Raw genomic sequence first — 18,812 nt, 5'->3', positions numbered from 1 at the left:
TAGCGGACAGTTTTAAGAGCAGATTTGGAGGCCACCTGCCTAGCACCAAAATGGCTACTTGTGATGTAAGAGAGAGAACTGCAGTGACTGGTTAAATCTGTCACTCACACACAGATCACTAGTTACACATTAATGAGCATAATCACTTAAATAGATAAATGAGCAAACCTGCAAAAATTACACATAGGCCTAATATTTCACACACATGCATAAATAAGCATGTAGTGTGTGTGCTTTACCTACATACACTCACATAAAAACTGACGCGCGATCGTGCGCACACACACACACCCATACACACACACACCCACCCACACACACACACACACACACACACACACACACACACACACACACACACACACACACACACACACACACACACACACACACACACACACACACACACACACACACACACACACACACACACAGCATCCGCCCCATTTGGTAGAGGGTGAAAGGCTGAAGGACACAGACGTGAGCCTGAGGCTGTCGCCGTTGGAGTGACAGTCACCAGGAGAAACTGACTGACTGGTTGTCAGTCAGCAATATTAACCCTGTGGCCCCTGCCTCCGCCTCCCTGGAGATCACCTATCCATAATTAATACAATCCCAGAAGGAATATGGAAAAGGTTACTGAGCACAAAATATGTCCCTTTTCACATATACAGCTACTCTCAAAGTCACAAACCTAAGCTGTGAGGTGGTTGGCACAAACAATAGTGCAGACATAGGCTACTCTAATGAATGTACTGCTATTTCATGAAGACATCTGATCATATACACATAGATGTGCAACATACACAAGTGGAAGGTGTTGGGTTTGCATATGGTTGCGTGAAACTTTTTATTACATTTTTTTATTTAACCTTTATTTAAACTGGGAGTCACATTGAGATTAAAAATCTATTTTACAAGAGACACATTACAATAACAACAGAATATTAAAACAACATACACATGTGTATAAAACATTATAATTCAGCACAATAAAACAAATAAAAAACATATTTAATAAAAGCAATCACATTCAACTACATAGAGGTCCTGAGTGAATAATTTAAACTGCCTGAGCGGTACCAGCACATCTAGCTGCAGTGAACTCTGCAGATTGTTCCACAAATTAGGGGCAAAAAAACTAAACGCAGATTGCCCAAATCTGTGGAGACTGTAGGAATCTCTAGTGTTTTCCATGCCTATGAACGGGTTTGGTAACTTATGATTCTTATCTTAATCAATGATGTTACATATAGAGGGAGTTTCTGTAAGATTGCCTTGTAAATAAATAAGAGAATGCAGCTCTCTTCTTACAGACAGAGAAGTCCATCCTACATTTTGTACAGACTACAATGATGAGTCCTAAAATTGTCCCCTGTGATAAAACTAATTGCTGAATGGTAGACTGCGTCCAAGGGTTTTAAAACAGAGGTTGCCGCATGCATGTAAACAATATCACCAAATCAACTAAAGGGAGAATGTCACGGGTCCCACCGGAACTTTCATTGCGCACACCTGGCCCCTATTCCCACTGATTGTATTTGTATATATGTACCCTTTGTTCACCATGGTCTTGTTGTTTATTGTTACTATGTCCGTTTGATGCGTTTGAGTACCTGTGCTGTGTGTTTTGGCTTTCGTGCCCTTGTGGATTGTGCAGATGACTACGGGTCTCGTCCCGTGTGTTAATCATTGTGCGCGTGTTATTTATTCTAGGTACTCCTCGCTCTTTTTGTTTGGGTTTCAGCCCTGTGTTTTTGTATAGTGTTTCTTTGTTCTTTGTCCCCGTGCCTTTACACAGCACGCCGAAATATGGGGAATAATAAAAAGCCTATTACGCATTCCTGCGCTTGTCTCCCGAATCTCTCTGTCACGACTTCCGCTGAAGTCGGGTCCTCTCCTTGTTCGGGCTGCGCTCCCGGTCAGCGTTGAAGGTCTTCTAGCCATCATCAATCCACTTTTCATTTTCCATGTTGTCGTGTCTTTGGCTATGCCGGATTAACTGATTAAGTACAATTCGAATGGTGTATCAATACACCCAGTCACTTCAAAGATACAAGCATCCTTCCTAACTGCCGGAGAGGAAGGAAACTGCTCAGGGATTTCACCATGAGGCCAATGGTGACTTTAAAACAGTTACAGTATTTAATGGTTGTGATAAGAGAAAATGTAGGTTGTATCAACTACATTGTAGTTACTCCACAATACTAACCTCATTGACAGAGTGAAATGAAGGAAGCCTGTAGAGAATAAAAAATATTCCCAAAACACGCATCCTGTCTGCAACAAGTCACTTAAGTAATACTGCAAATGAATGTGCCAAAAAAAATCTACCTTTTGTTCTGAATAGAAAGTGTTATGTTTGGGGCAAATCCAACACAACACATCACTGAGTACTACTCTTCATATTTCCATGCATGGTGGTGGTTGCATCAAATTAATGGTTTGCTTGTCCTTGTCCTTGGAAAAGTCCTTGGAAAAGGACTAGGGAGTTTTTAAGGATCAAAAGAAATGGAATAGAGCTGATTAAATAATTTTTTCCCTCATCAATCTACACACAAAATGGATTAAATCGTTTTTCCGCCTCATCAATCTACACACAATACCCTATAATGACAAATAAAAAACAGGATTTTAGAAATGTTTGCAAATGTATTAAAATTACAAAACTGAAATATGACATTTACATAAGTATTCAGACACTTTACTCAGTACTTTATTGGCAGTAATTACAGCCTCAAGTCTTCTTGGGTATGATGCTACAAGCTTGGCTCACCTGTATATGGGGAGTTTCTCCCATTTTCTCTGCAGATCCTCTCAAACTCTGTCAGGTTGGATGGGGAGCGTCGCTGCACAGCTATTTAAAGGTCTCTCCAGAGATGTTCGATCGGGTTCAAGTCTGGGCTCTGGCTTGTCCACTCAAGGACATTCAGAGACTTGTCCCGAAGCCACTCCTGCGTTGTTTTGGCTGTGTGTTTAGGGTCATTGTCCTGTTGGAAGGTGAACTTTCGCCCCAGTCTGAGGTCCTGAGTGCTCTGGAGCAGGTTTTCATCAAGCATCTCTCTGTACTTTGCTCATTTCATCTTTCACTCAATCAGTCCCTGCTGCTGAAAAACACCCCCAAAGCATGATGCTGCCACCACCATGCTTCAACTTAGGGATGGTGCCAGGTTTCCGCCAGACATGACGCTTTGCGTTCAGGCCAAAGAGTTCAATCTTGTTTCTCATGGTCTGAGAGTCTTTAGGTGCCTTTTGGCAAACTCCAAGCAGGCTGTCATGAGCCTTTTACTGAGGAGTGGCTTCCGTCTGGCCACTCTACCTTAAAGGACTATTTGGTGGATTTCTGCAGATATGGTTGTCCTTCTGGAAGGTTCTGCCATCTCCACAGAGGACCTCTGGAGCTCTGTCAGAGTGACCATCGGGTTCTTGGTTACCTCCCTGACCAAGGCCCTTCTCCTCTGTTTGCACAGTTTGGCCGGGTTGCCAGCTCTAGGAAGAGTATCGGTGGTTCCTAACTTCTTCCATTTAAGAATGATGGAGGTCACTATGTTCTTGGGGACTTTTAATGCTGCAGAAATGTTTTAGTTTCCACAGATCTGTGCCTCGACACAATCCTGTCTCGGAGCTCAACCGACAATTCCTTCGACCTCATGGCTTGTTTTTTGCTCTCATATGCACTGTCATCTGTGCGACCTTACATAGACAGGTATGTGCCTTTCCAAATCATGTCCAATCAATTGAATTTACCACGGGTGGACTCCAATCAAGTTGTAGAAACCTTTGAGAGGATGATCAATGGGAACAGGATGCACCTGAGCTCAATTTCAAGTCTCATAGCAAAGGGTCTGAATAAGGTATGTCTGTTCTTTATTTTTAATACATTTGCAAAAATGTCTAAAAACCTGTTTTCACTTTGTCATTGTGGGGTATTGGGTGTAGATGAATACATTTTAGAATAAGGCTGTAATGTAACAAAATATGGGAAAAGTCAGTGTTCTGAATTTACATTTACGTCATTTAGCAGACGCTCTTATCCAGAGCGACTTACAAATTGGTGCATTCACCTTATGATATCCAGTGGAACAACCACTTTACAATAGTACATTTGTATATTTTTTTGGGGGGGGGGGGGTGTTAGAAGGATTACTTTATCCTATCCCAGGTATTCCTTAAAGAGGTGGGGTTTCAGGTGTGAATTTTTTCCGAATGCACTGTAACGTTCTCACCATGCACTCATACACACACACACACACAAACAACTAATTTGTCAGTCAAGCGGGGAGATCCTCATCAGCACAAATAAATGAGCTAAATCCCACATTGCAATTCTCATCTGATGTAACAACCAGGAAACCCTTGTTTTTTTCCTTTTCAAGCAATTACTTTTTTTCTGCTTGACAATCAAATCAACGTTTATTGGTCGCGTATACAGTTTAGCAGATGTAGGGGGTGCAGCTAAATGTTTATCAGTTAGTGGGATTTATCAGTTATTATCAGGTTATCTTTTATTTGGAAGGCCCCTTATTCAAGCCTATAGCTCACCAGAAAACGATAATAAATGCTCCATAATGATCTTGAAAATACAAAAGCATCAATGATTGATCACCAAATCCAATTTAGATCAAAGTGCCATCAGCTTTGCCCGGCTGATTGAGTTCTGATGGAGGTCTGGACTGGACCCAACACATGAAATTAATATAAATTGTCCGTGTTAAAACAAACAAACACACATTCCTGGATGTGCTAGTTGGATGGAGTTCCAGAACAACGATATGAGCAGCTAGCTGATATCCACTCCCTTGACAGTCCTAGGCGTGTCACAGAGCAGAAAAAGCTGTTTCTGGTTGTTTGGGAATATAGCTTGCGTCATGGCGTTGAGTGATTCGTGCGCTGCCATTGAGACACAGCCGAAGCCAGTGTGTGACTGTGAAGAATGAAGACGTGGATTGTTGCATGTAAAAAAGGCCGTAAAAGCACCTTCGTTTTTGAGCATCCTGTTTATTTTAAGTTTGAACAGTGACGATATGGCTTAATTTTAGGCTGACACGGAAATCTTAGCGTCTGATCTGAGCTTTTATTTGAATGTTAAAAGCATAGATAGGTCTCATATTGGTGACGCTAAAAATCGCAATAACTTCTAAATAGATGGGTAAGAAAAAAGTGTAAGAATAAAAGTCTTCCTCAATTAAAGTGGTAGGCCTGTAACTAAAAAGTAGGCTACACGGCTATAGGCACCAGTGGAAGCTGCTGAGGGGAGGACAGCTCATAATAATGTCTGGAACGGCACAAATGGAATGACATCAAACATGGAAATCATGTGTTTGATGTATTTGACACCATTCTACCTATTCTGCTTCAGCCATTACCACAAGCCCGTCCTCTCCAATTAAGGTGCCACCAACCTCAGTTCATGACACAATGCTTTAAGGGCATCATCAAGCAATTCCTCCATCGTTCAAATTAAATTAAATTAAATTAGCCTTCGATAGCCAGGGAGATTCAAGATCCTTGGAGTTTAAAAGACTTCAATAAGATGGCAGTCCTGTATTCTATCACAATTGCCAACACACTGACTTCTGCGCATGCACCATCATACCTGTGTTTGTCACAATGGTTTACGACGCGGTTAATCTCAGTGACGTCGCATCAAGACTAGAAGGACTGTAATTCAAATATTCGACGATGACTGAACAATAACAAAAAAGTAATCAAAATAGGTCCTGGGGGAATTAATTAATTGTGGATATGCAACCAGTAGTGTAGTGAATTCATTACGTGTTTTTTTCCGTGAGATAGGGGTCTATAGGTGATATGTGTTGCATGTGGTCATAAACCAGTATTGTAGGTTTTAGATGTGTTTTTTTTACATGGAAGCAAAAAATGAAAGACCCCTATGTGCAATCATCTAGCCTTATGCATATTGCAATAATTATAGGCTACTGCAATGAGAGAGAGAAACAGTGGAGTTCTTATTCATGATGTATATAAAGAATACTTTAAATCATGGCATTTGAGGACAGTGAAATGAATCAACGCAGGGTATTGGCTTGCATCGCTCCTGGACCCGCCTCCCGGACATGTTTTGAGACCAGAACGTCCACTTCATTTGCTGGACAAGAGAGAAGGCTCCCTTGTGTGCTACATTACCTCACCACCTCGCTGTCCGGACCTCAGAGCCTATCTATAAACGCCTATTCGAGCTTTCGCCGGCTGGGTAAACAATGCGGTGAGTGTATCTGAAAGCCTGTGGACCACAGAGACTATAGCGCACCATCTCATTATCTTCCTAGTAAATGCCTCATAAATACCGGAATGGTGCAATCGTTTTATGCAATGAGCCCGTGTTCTAGCCAAGATGAATGCAAGAGAAATCTGCTCCGTCAGTGAAGGACACATTGTGCGTGTTAAGCATCTAACAGGCTAAGCATCTTCTATTGCACGGTGTATAGCATCTAATCATTCAAGACGGACGGCGTGGTGGAGCACAGAGGGAGGAGGGCAAATATGAGGGACAGGGACTTCATGCCCAATGTGGAACGGGGAAAACCCGCCACATACACTGGGGACAAAAAGGCTAAAATGGCTGCGAAGACCAACAAAAAGTGGGTGAGACTGGCCACTGTTTTCGCATACGTGTTGTCCGTGTCTCTGGCGGCGATCATATTGGCCATATATTACAGCCTAATATGGAAACCAACATCTGCCTCCTCCTCATCATCATCATTTTCGAGACCCAATGCTGTGACCCCCGTCACGGCAAATACTACGAACAACACCACCAGTGTACCAAATTATACCACACACACAGGTACGCAGAAGACGGACACTTTCACACGCGATGAGTCAAGGTCCATGGCATCACTCGTTACAATAAAAACCGATACCGCCGGCACCAATGCATTTCAGTGGTTGGATAGTAGTAGTAAAAGTCCCAGGGTCCCCTCAGACGACAATACGCCCACAACAGCGGTTGAAGGACCAACAATAGTACACTTCGTCACCGCACAAAGCTACGCAGCCACACAGAACAAATTGGCCACGCCGACAGAAGTCAGAGACGCGTCTCCAAGTGTCACTCGAGAGGATCCAGCGAACTTGCCGACGCACACAACCAGGGACCAAGAAGAGACGTGGTGGACGTTTGGAGTACAACAGGAATCGCTGGAAGGATATGGGCTGGATTCTATCCAAGAGAGTCAAGCTATGGATTCTTCTCGAACAAGAGTGATGCTCACAGAAGCCTCGGCGGCTCCAAACACAGACCAACAGGCTTTTCGCACAGACTCTACCTCTGACCAGGCCCAGGGTACGTGGGGACTCGTTACCTTTGCTGATGCACAACGTGATTCTGATTTAATAATGGAAGGGTCCTCTTACTTCCTGGAGGAGCTGGTTACCATGGACAACGGGGATGCCTCAGTCAAAACTGCACATGTCCTGAGCGCACATGATTTTTAGACACGATACAAAGTGCAGTGTAGGACCTATATATTCTTATAATGCATTAACGCTTTGGGGAAATTATAATTAAAATATTCCAACTGATGCCTTAATTTGGCACCGTTATTTGGATTGTTGGCATCACAACATTTCTATAGGTTATATCTTCAGTTCAAATGTGACCCCATAGCCATAATTTGACTCATCTGGATTGGGCTATAGGCATGTGTGTGTTGTTTACATTGGGCCTTATTCTCAAGGATAACGGACTAATACACAAATTCTAAGCTATTTAACAAAAATACGTTCCACAAATGCAGGCTATTTTTAGGCCTTTAGGTTATGTCCCAATGTAAGATGATATCATGAATGGATTGGCAGAGGAAAAATATGTAGTCCCTCTCAGGTATGTCCATATAAACTTGATTCAAAGCAAGATTCACTGTGTTATGATCTTTTCAGTAGGAGTAAAATTCTGCGCACCGGCCTATGTTGATGTTTTAGCCAATTGTAGCCTCGTTTTTACAATTCCCATGTGCAATACGTAGCCTATATCAAGAGACAAATAAAACCTTTTGAGAATAATATTGTTTTTTATTGTTTGTAATTTCTTTACACTATAGGCTAGTAGGTTATTTAGAAAAATGGATTTAAGATTATGCTTTATGAACTTATTTCAAGAACATTTGGTTAGCGCACTGATTCCTTGACTGAATCAATTATTCAAGTATCAAATAGAGTTGCCGCTTATTATTTCAACTGGGTAGGGTTGAAATCTTTAATACTCTGAAAGATTGCTTTGTCTTTAATAGGCTACTTTTCAATTTTATATTGCTTGTTGGTGCGTGGAATTATTTTTCATGGCAGGTGGCGAACCAACATACCACACTTAAGGGAAAGTATCCACGTATTATCAACATAAGGTAAAATGTTCATACAGAGGTGTTTGTACACCAGAAAAACACAGTCATAACAACTTTACTGTAAACAGCACCATTAATCTAACTTTATAAAAACACGTAGTAATGAGCTAATCCACATCATTGATTTATTTGCTACATCTAATTTGAGAAAAAAAAACTATGAATAGTATTATATTATAGCTTTTTACATTTAGGATAATAATCATAAATGGCAAAGACAACCACATAAACATTATCACAATCCATATTGTTCAGAAACACTCATGTGAAACTCCAAGCCAGCAAGTGTCAAGCTGACCATTACACCACATTACCTTTCTGTAGGCCTAGAAATGGTTGCATGTTGAACTAAAGTACCCACCTGCAAACCAATAGCTTATCATCAGTGGTGCCAAACTGTTTACAAACTTGACCCTAAGGGCTCACTCTGGGCTTTGACAGATGTCATATTGGACACACACAACCCTGTGTCGGGCTGATCCTAGCCTACAGTCCTGAAACGTCAAGCCTCAAGTAGAGTGATTGTTTCAGTGCATAGTTGTTCTGACAAGACCAAAACAAGGCATATTGCCCAAAACCGTCTTTCATTAACTTTATTTTCCTGTTGCTCTAATGGTACTGCCAGACAAAGAGATGAGAAGTGATTGTTCGATGCCTTTTTCATCATTCACCTATTTACAGAAAGTAATACAAAATGCCTCTTCTCAGACCACAACTCATCCATTCCCTGTCACAAATAATAGTGTTACTTCAGTTTAGTCTGGTTGTGTGCTGAAAAAAAAACTGAGTAAGACAAGGGTTGAAATAGTCTGGGACATTTTTATCCTGGCCGGAGTTCTCCATTGATTATTATTCTCAAAAATATTCAGTCATTTTGTCCTATAAAGACGAATGGTAGGGGCAGGGAAATTTTGTCATCAGGATGACATTGCTTCACCAATTGGGATGAACTCCACCGTAGCTGCAGCAGAAACTGCCTTGTTGGACAATGTGGCACAAATACAGGCAGGGCATTGTGGGAGGCCATCAGATCATTAACATAAGGGTTTGTTGACCTTTCAAAGCCCTCAAGGGATTGTATGGAGGACTAAGCAAACCAATCAAACCAGTAAACCACAATGCCTAAGAGAAGGTTAAGAAGGTTATGTCTTCCCCCAGAGGCATAGATTGCAACCCTTTGATGTAGCAATATTCCATAATATTCCAACCTGAGGGCCAGGGTAAATGTAGGGGCGGTTTCAGAGGGGTGTTACGGGTGGCAACCCCCCCCCCCCCCCAAAATACAATGCTCAAAAAAATAAAGGGAACACTTAAACAACACAATGTAACTCCAAGTCAATCACACTTCTGTGAAATCAAACTGTCCACTTAGGAAGCAACACTGATTGACAATACATTTCACATGCTGTTGTGCAAATGGAATAGACAACAGGTGGAAATTATAGGCAATTAGCAAGACACCCCCAATAAAGGAGTGGTTCTGCAGGTGGTGACCACAGACCACTTCTCAGTTCCTATGCTTCCTGGCTGATGTTTTGGTCACTTTTGAATGCTGGCGGTGCTTTCACTCTAGTGGTAGCATGAGATGGAGTCTACAACCCACACAAGTGGCTCAGGTAGTGCAGCTCATCCAGGATGGCACATCAATGCGAGCTGTGGCAAGAAGGTTTGCTGTGTCTGTCAGCGTAGTGTCCAGAGCATGGAGGCGCTACCAGGAGACAGGCCAGTACATCAGGAGACGTGGAGGAGGCCGTAGGAGGGCAACAACCCAGCAGCAGGACCGCTACCTCCGCCTTTGTGCAAGGAGGAGCAGGAGGAGCACTGCCAGAGCCCTGCAAAATGACCTCCAGCAGGCCACAAATGTGTATGTGTCTGCTCAAACAGTCAGAAACAGACTCCATGAGGGTGGTATGAGGGCCCGACGTCCACAGGTGGGGGTTGTGCTTACAGCCCAACACCGTGCAGGACGTTTGGCATTTGCCAGAGAACACCAAGATTGGCAAATTCGCCACTGGCGCCCAGTGCTCTTCACAGATGAAAGCAGGTTCACACTGAGCACATGTGACAGACGTGACAAAGTTTGGAGACGCCGTGGAGAATGTTCTGCTGCCTGCAACATCCTCCAGCATGACCGGTTTGGCGGTGGGTCAGTCATGGTGTGGGGTGGCATTTCTTTGGGGGGCCGCACAGCCCTCCATGTGCTCGCCAGAGGTAGCCTGACTGCCATTAGGTACCGAGATGAGATCCTCAGACCCCTTGTGAGACCATATGCTGGTGCGGTTGGCCCTGGGTTCCTCCTAATGCAAGACAATGCTAGACCTCATGTGGCTGGAGTGTGTCAGCAGTTCCTGCAAGAGGAAGGCATTGATGCTATGGACTGGCCCGCCCTTTACCCAGACCTGAATCCAATTGAGCACATCTAGGACATCATGTCTCGCTCCATCCACCAACGCCACGTTGCACCACAGACTGTCCAGGAGTTGGCGGAAGCTTTAGTCCAGGTCTGGGAGGAGATCCCTCAGGAGACCATCCGCCACCTCATCAGGAGCATGCCCAGGCATTGTAGGGAGGTCATACAGGCACGTGGAGGCCACACACACTACTGAGTCTCATTTTGACTTGTTTTAAGGACATTACATCAAAGTTGGATCAGCCTGTAGTGTGGTTTTCCACTTTAATTTTGAGTGCGACTCCAAATCCAAAATGGGTTGATAAATTGGATTTCCATTGATTATTTTTGTGTGATTTTGTTGTCAGCACATTCAACTATGTAAAGAAAAAAGTATTTAATTAGATTATTTCATTCATTCAGATCTAGGATGTGTTATTTTAGTGTTCCCTTTATTTTTATGAGCAGTGTATAATTGATCCTAATATTGATCTTAATCAGAAAATGTATTAGATATTACATAGTATGACAGCTGTTACCTTATTGTATTGTCCATGGGCCATGAAATGGGTGTCTTGCAAACTGCAGACACGACATTGGACAATAACATTGAAAACAGTTTACTGGCTGACACATTTCCTAATAATGTTCACTGAGGCAAGGAGTTCACATGAAGAATATGGTTTTAGAATTTTGGGGCATTTCACATTAAATTGCACATTGAATACAAGATCATACCAACCCCCTTGGATTTCTTCACATTGTTGTGTTACAAAGTGGGATAGAAAAATATTTAAGAGATTTTTTGTCATTGATTTAGACAATATACTCCGTAATGTCAAATTGAAAAGAACATTCTTCACATTTTTACAAATGTATATATTTTTTATTTATTAAAATATAGTTGTTGCATAAATATTCACCCCCTTTGTTTAGGCAAGTCTTAACAAATCACATAATAAGTTACATGGACTCACACTGTGTGAAATAATAGGGGTTGACATTACTTTTTAATGACTACCCCATCCTCTGTCCCTCATACATACAACATCAAAACATTAAAGTGCCTCAGTCAAGTAATGAATTTCAAGCACAGATTCAACCACAAAGACCATGGAGATTTTAGTAAGCCTCATAAAGACCGGCAGAGATTGGTAGATGGGTAACAATAACAAATCAGACATTGAATATTTATTTAAGCATGGTCAAGTTAATAGTTACGCTGTGGATAATGTATTAACCCACACAGACACAAAGAGACAGTCGTCCTTCTGAACTGAGCTGCAGCTGCACCGTGAGGCCATTGGTGATTTTAAAACAGCTACATAGTTCAATGGCTGTGATAGGAGAAAACTGAGAATGGATCAACAATATTTTAGTAACTCCATAGAAATTACCTGCTTTACAGATAAAATAATACAAATATACAGCATCAAATTATTCCAAAACTTGCATCCTGTATGCAACAAGGCACTAAAGTAATAATGAATGGGGAAAAAACGGCAAAATAATACACTTTTTATAAAAAATGCCAAGCCTTATGTTTGGGGCAAATCCAACAAAACACATCACTGAGTAACTATTTTAAAGCATGGTGGTGGCTGCATCATGGTATGAGTATGCTTCACATCGGCAAAGACTGACGAGTTTGTCACGATAAATAGAAACGGGATGAAGCTAAGCACAGGCGAAAGACTAGAGGAAAACGTGCTTCAGTCTGCTTTACACCTGACACTGGAAGAGGAATTCACCTTTCAGCAGGACAATAACCTACCAACACAAGGCCAGATCTACACTGGAGTTGCTTACCAAGAAGACAGTGAATGTTCCTGAGTGGCCAAGTTACTGTTTTAAGTTAAGTCTGCTTGAAAATCTATGACAAGACTTGAAAATTGCTGTCTAGCTATGATCTACAGTCATTCTTCTTTTAAAAGTTGTGTCATACTGCAGCACAACTTGCGGGTTGCCGCAGAATTCTATTGCACGTTGTTTAAGTGTCAGCGATTAATGCTAGTTAATGCTAGTTTGACCACCAGAGGGCATCTTTGAGAAGCTAAGTTATTGAAATAACATGGAGCTGTAGGCCTAAGAGTCCTGTTTACTGTAGCTGTTTTAGCATAACTTACAATTGGCATAAAGGCCTACTTCAATATACAGTATATCAATCAATCATTCATTCATGCATGTCATCACACAACATACAGGTCATCCATGTCTTTAAAAACATTCAAGCATTTTAGTTATAAAATAAAATAAAGGGAGCCTTGAATATTTAAACAATGAATAAACCTTAACATGTCAGCAAAAGTGATTGAATTCAGGAATGCATTTGACTGTTTTTAATATTAGGAAAATATGGCGATGTACAACGTGACCGGTCGGGAGTAGACCTAGGTTACTAAGTGACTGTGAGTGAGCAAAATAATCCTAACATTTCCACATCCTAATTGTAGGCTAACCAATACCCAAATGGAGATTAAGTGAAAATAAAAATCTCATTGATTTATCAAGAACAGTCCCCATGCTTGTCTCAGAGCAGCACAAAACGGTGCTGAAATAGTTGACCACACGCGGGTAGGCTATTGCTTCACATTCTATTATAACAATTGGATTACTTTGGAAGTTACAGTAAGCAACAATTTATTTCCTTCATTAGCCTACTTTATTCTTAAAAGAACTCCAGCACAGAGAATAGAAAGGAGCCTTAAATAATTCAACAATAAAGTGATTGAATTCACAAATGCATTTGACTGTTTTTAAAACTCGGTGTCCCTTCTACGGGACGGTTGAGCTAACGTAGGCTAATGCGATTAGCATGAGGTTGTAAGTGTCACAGGCCGGCTCATAGCCTGTGGCAAAAATGAGGGGACACAAACAACAGGTATAGGCCAATCAAAAAGGTTCTTTATTATAAACCAAAAACTTTTAACTTTAAACAAAGAAAAAGGAATGAGGTGTGGAAATGTCATAATGTAGGGTGTATGTAAAGTGCAGGGGTGCATGAATCTGTGTGTGTGAATATGACTGAGTGGAAACTACGTAAAACTACAAAGGAACAAACAAAACAGGATCATACCTGGAGGAGCAGAGAGAGAGAGAGAGAGAGAGAAGAGTGGTTAGTGAAGCAGTTTAAATACCCTGAGCCCAGGTGGCTCCAATCACTAATGACCCTCCTCTGCCTGCAGGAGGAACCGCCCCTGCACTGCAGAGGAGGGGCCGTAACATAAGTAACAAGAACATTTCCCAGGACATAGACATATCTGATATTGGCAGAAAGCTTACATTTTTGTTAATCGAACTGTACTGTCCAATTTACAGTAGCTATTACAGTGAAAGAATACCATGCTATTGTCTAAGGAGAGTGCACGATTTTGAACATGAAAAGTTATTAATAAACAAATAAGGCACATTTGGGCAGTCTTGATACAACATTTTGAACAGAAATACAATGGTTTATTGGATCAGTCTAAAACTTTGCACATACACTGATGCCATCTAGTGGCCAAATCTAAATTGCACCTGGGCTGGAATAAGACATTATGGCCTTTCTTTTGCATTTTAAAGATGATGGTACAAATATAAAAAATATTTTTAATGTAAATAACGGTTTGTTTTTTTCTTTGTATTATCTTTTACCAGATCTATTGTGTTATATTCTACTACATTCCTTTCACATTTCCATAAACTTCCAAGTGTTTTCTTTCAAATGGTACCAAGAATATGCATATCCTTGCTTCAGGGCCTGAGCTACAGGCAGTTAGATTTGGGTATGTCATTTTAGGCGAACATTTAAAAAAGGGGCTAATCCTTTTAATATTGGCCATCAACCAAAAATACAGCATCTACCTGAGTAGAAACATGTTATTGAATTCAATTTCTTTTTTTTTACTATTTCAAAATGCCTATGTTTATTAGGCTACTATGCAGTCTGACAAAACCAACAGGACAATGAGAATATGCAAAATAACACACCATAATTCCTCTCAAGAGAATTAACATTAGAGTTACACCAACTGGTACGCTGATCACACAATTGTACAAAATGGTACGAGAACTGGTGAGGAAAGTTACCCTGCTACATACACATTTCTTGTATTTACATATAACAATAGCAACAGGAATATTAAAAAAGTGAAATTAGGTATTTGACTTACATTTGGCCAAAAATGCACAAATATCCCTGCAAATGAAAACGGTCTAATCTCCACAAAAGCCAACCTAACTAAGAAATACATTTCGTTGGTTGCCATGGTGAATAATCCAATAATAATTGGTAGGACACATTAAAGGAAACATCAAAGGGTTTACATGAAAATACTAGCAGATCAATAAAATGTCCTTGTACAATTGTAGAGTTAATTCAATTTAGAGGATTCTAAATTAATATCTAAGGGGCTTTTATACAATTATAATGCAGGGTTAATAATAAATGAATGTATTTGTAGGGGTTGATGCATTTTTTTGTTGGGGTAAATCTGGTTTTAGAGTACTTAAGCATCGAATACATTGCAAGTTTGGCTACACTGTACAATATGACTTAAATCTGACTGACCGCAGCATCTACTGTAAATAAAAACACAGCATCTACAGTGGTACAAATAAATCATTGAATTCAAATTTATTTTTTTAACTTTAAAAATGTATATGTTCATTAAGCTACTGGCAAGTCTGACAAGTAAACATAGCCTACAATACATTGTAAACAGACATAGTTCCTCTGTCCAGTGTCTGTATTATTTTGCCCATCTTAATCTTTTCTTTTTATTGGCCAGTCTGAGACATGGCTTTATCTTTGCAACTCTGCCTAGAAGGCCAGCATCCCGGAGACGCCTCTTCACTGTTGACGTTGAGACTGGTGTTTTGCGGATACTATTTAATGAAGCTGCCAGTTGAGGACTTGTGAGGCGTCTGTTTCTCAAACTAGACACTCTAATGTCCTTGTACTTTTGCTCAGTTGTGCCCCGGGGCCTCCCACTCCTCTTTCTATTCTGGTTAGAGCCAGTTTGCACTGTTCTGTGAAGGGAGTAGTACACAGCGTTTTACGAGATCTTCAGTTTCTTGGCAATTTCTCACATGGAATAGCCTTCATTTCTCAAAACAAGAATAGACTGATGAGTTTCTGAACAAAGGTTTTTGTTTCTAGCCATTTTGAGCCTGTAATCGAACGCACAAATGCTGATGCTCCAGATACTCAACTAGTCAAAAGAAGGCCAGTTTTATTGCTTCTTTAATCAGAACAACAATATTCAGCTGTGCTAACATAATTGCAAAAGGGTTTTCTATTGATCATCTGGCCTTTTAAAAGAATAAACTTGGATTAGTTAACACAACGTGCCATTGGAACACAGGAGTGATGGTTGCTGATAATGGGCCTCTGTACGCCTATGTGGATATTCCATTACAAATCAGACGTTTCCAGCTTGTAACGGCTGTCGTAGGAGAGAGAGGACCAAGGTGCAGCGGGTTGCGTGCTCATCATTATTATTTATTAAAATGTGAACACGGAAAAAACAATAAACAAAGAAACGACAGGAACAGTTTTACAGGCTATATTAACAAGCAGTGCAAAATCAACTACCCACAAATCCCCAGGTGAAAACACGCAACTAATATATGACTGCCAATCAGGAACAACGACGTACAGCTGTTCCTGATCGGGAGCCACACAAACCACACAGAAATAGACAGACTAGAAAACCATAGAAAACCAACACTAGAACAATTACTCAAACCCCAGACTACATAAACCAAACACCCCTTAAATAACACACACAACCCGAACCATATGAAACAAATACCCCTCTGCCACGTCCTGACCAAATATAATACAATTACTCCCTCTGTTGGTCAGGACGTGACACAGCTACTATAGTCATTTACAAGATTAACAATGTCTACACTGTATTTCTGATCAATTTGATGTTATTTTAATTGACAAAAAATGTGCTTTTCTTACAAAAACAAGGACATTTCTAAGTGACCCCAAACTTTTCAACGGTATTGTATGCTGACTGCCTGTCGAATGTGGAGTTCCAGAGCTCACACGTGTGCCTGGCATGGATTGTGCCTCAATCTCATTCCTCGTCCTCTTCAACGCATCATTCTCCGCCTGACTCTCTGCCAATGCCACCTGACTCTCCGCCAATATCACCTGGCTCTGGACAAATGTGTTTCTATTCCATGGAAAACTAAAAATGCATTTCTTACTGTAGGCCTAAGTGTTTTTGTTAGGACAATATGGCGTTGTACAACGGGACCGGTCAGTAGTAGGCCTAAGCTACTAAGTGACTGCAAGTGAAGATCAAAATAATCCTAATATTTCCAAATAATAATCTGATTCATTTATCAAGACCAGTCCCCATGCTCTGTCATTCAGTGATATTTATTCCCTATTGTCCTGCTGATAGTTGAAATAAACAACTGCATTTTGAAAGAGTATTTGTATCATTATTTTATTAACGAAATCACAAATACTGTACAGTATATGCTTGATCCGACATTTTGCGGTTGCATGAGGTTTGGAGTTAGAAATTGTCATGACTTCCGCCGAAGTCGGTCCCTCTCCTTGTTCGGGTGGCGTTCAGCGGTCGACGTCACCGGCCTTCTAGCCACCGCCGAGCCACTTTTTATTTTCCATTTGTTTCGTCTTTGTTTTTCACACCTGATTTCAATCCCACAATTACTGTTTCATTATTTAACCCTCTGTTCCCCCATGGGTTTTTGTGAGTGATTGTTTATTGTATTTTCGGTCTGTCATGCTGTACGTGTATTTGTTACTTTGTATATTTGACATTTTGAGTAAAAGTACGTTGATTACTCATATCTGCTGTCCTGCACCAACCTCTCTACACCAGCCACACAAAATTGGATCTCAGGAGCGCCTACAACCTGGTGCGTATCCGGGAGGGGGACGAGTGGAAGACGGCATTTAGTACCACCTCAGGACACTATGAGTACCTCGTCATGCCGTACGGGTTAATGAATACCCCATCAGTCTTCCAGGCCTTTGTTGACGAGTTTTTCCGGGACCTGCACGAGCAGGGTTTAGTGGTGTATATTGACGACATTCTGATATACTCCACTACACGCGCCGGGCATGTGTCCATGGTGCGCAGGGTGTTTGGTCGATGGTTGGAGCATGACCTGTACGTCAAGGCTGAGAAATGTCTGTTCTTCCAACAGTCCTTCTCCTTCCTAGGGTACCGCATTTCCACTTCAGGGATGGAGATGGAGAGTGACCGCATTTCAGCCTTGTGTAATTGGCCGAATCCCACCATGGTAAAGGAAGTGCAGAGGTTTCTAGGGTTTGCCAACTACTACCGGATGTTTATCTGGGGTTTTGTCAGGTAGCAGCTCCCATTACCTCACTGCTGAAGGGGGGACTGGTGCAGCTGCAGTCTGGAGTATATCCGGCCGGCAAGGAGACTGAACCCCCGCCAGGCAAGGTGGGCCATGTTTTTACACGTTTTGTTTTCATTCTATCCTACAGACCAGGTTCCCAGAACGCTAAAGCACTGTCCCGGATGTATGACACAGAGGAGCGGTCCATCGGGCGGACAGTGCGTTGCCTTAGTGGGAAGTACTGGTGGCTCACCTTGGCCAAGGACGTGAGGGTTCATGTTTCCTCCTGCTCGGTGTGCGCCCAGTGCAAGGCTCCCAGGCACCTGCCCAGAGGGAAATTTCAACCCCTACCCATTCCACAACGGCCGTGGTCACACCTGTCTATAGACTTCCTGACGGATCTTCCTCCCTCACAGGGCAACACCACAATCCTGGTCATTGTGGATCGGTTTTCTAAGTCCTGCCGTCTCCTCCCTTTGCCCGGTCTCCCTACGGCCCTACAGACTGCGGAGGCCCTGTTCACTTATGTCTTCCAGCACTACGGGGTGCCTGAGGATCTCTGATCGAGGTCCCCAGTTTACGTCCAGGGTCTGGAGAGCGTTCATGGAACGTCTGGGGGTCTCGGTCAGCCTCACCTCAGGTTTTCACCCCGAGAGTAACGGGCAGGTGGAGAGAGTAAACCAGGATGTGGGTAGGTTTCTGCGGTCATATTGCCAGGA

Source organism: Salmo trutta, chromosome 1 (genome assembly GCF_901001165.1).
Source record: "Salmo trutta chromosome 1, fSalTru1.1, whole genome shotgun sequence".
NCBI classification, from domain to species: domain Eukaryota; kingdom Metazoa; phylum Chordata; class Actinopteri; order Salmoniformes; family Salmonidae; genus Salmo; species Salmo trutta.
Note: the sequence above shows the minus strand (reverse complement) of the source record.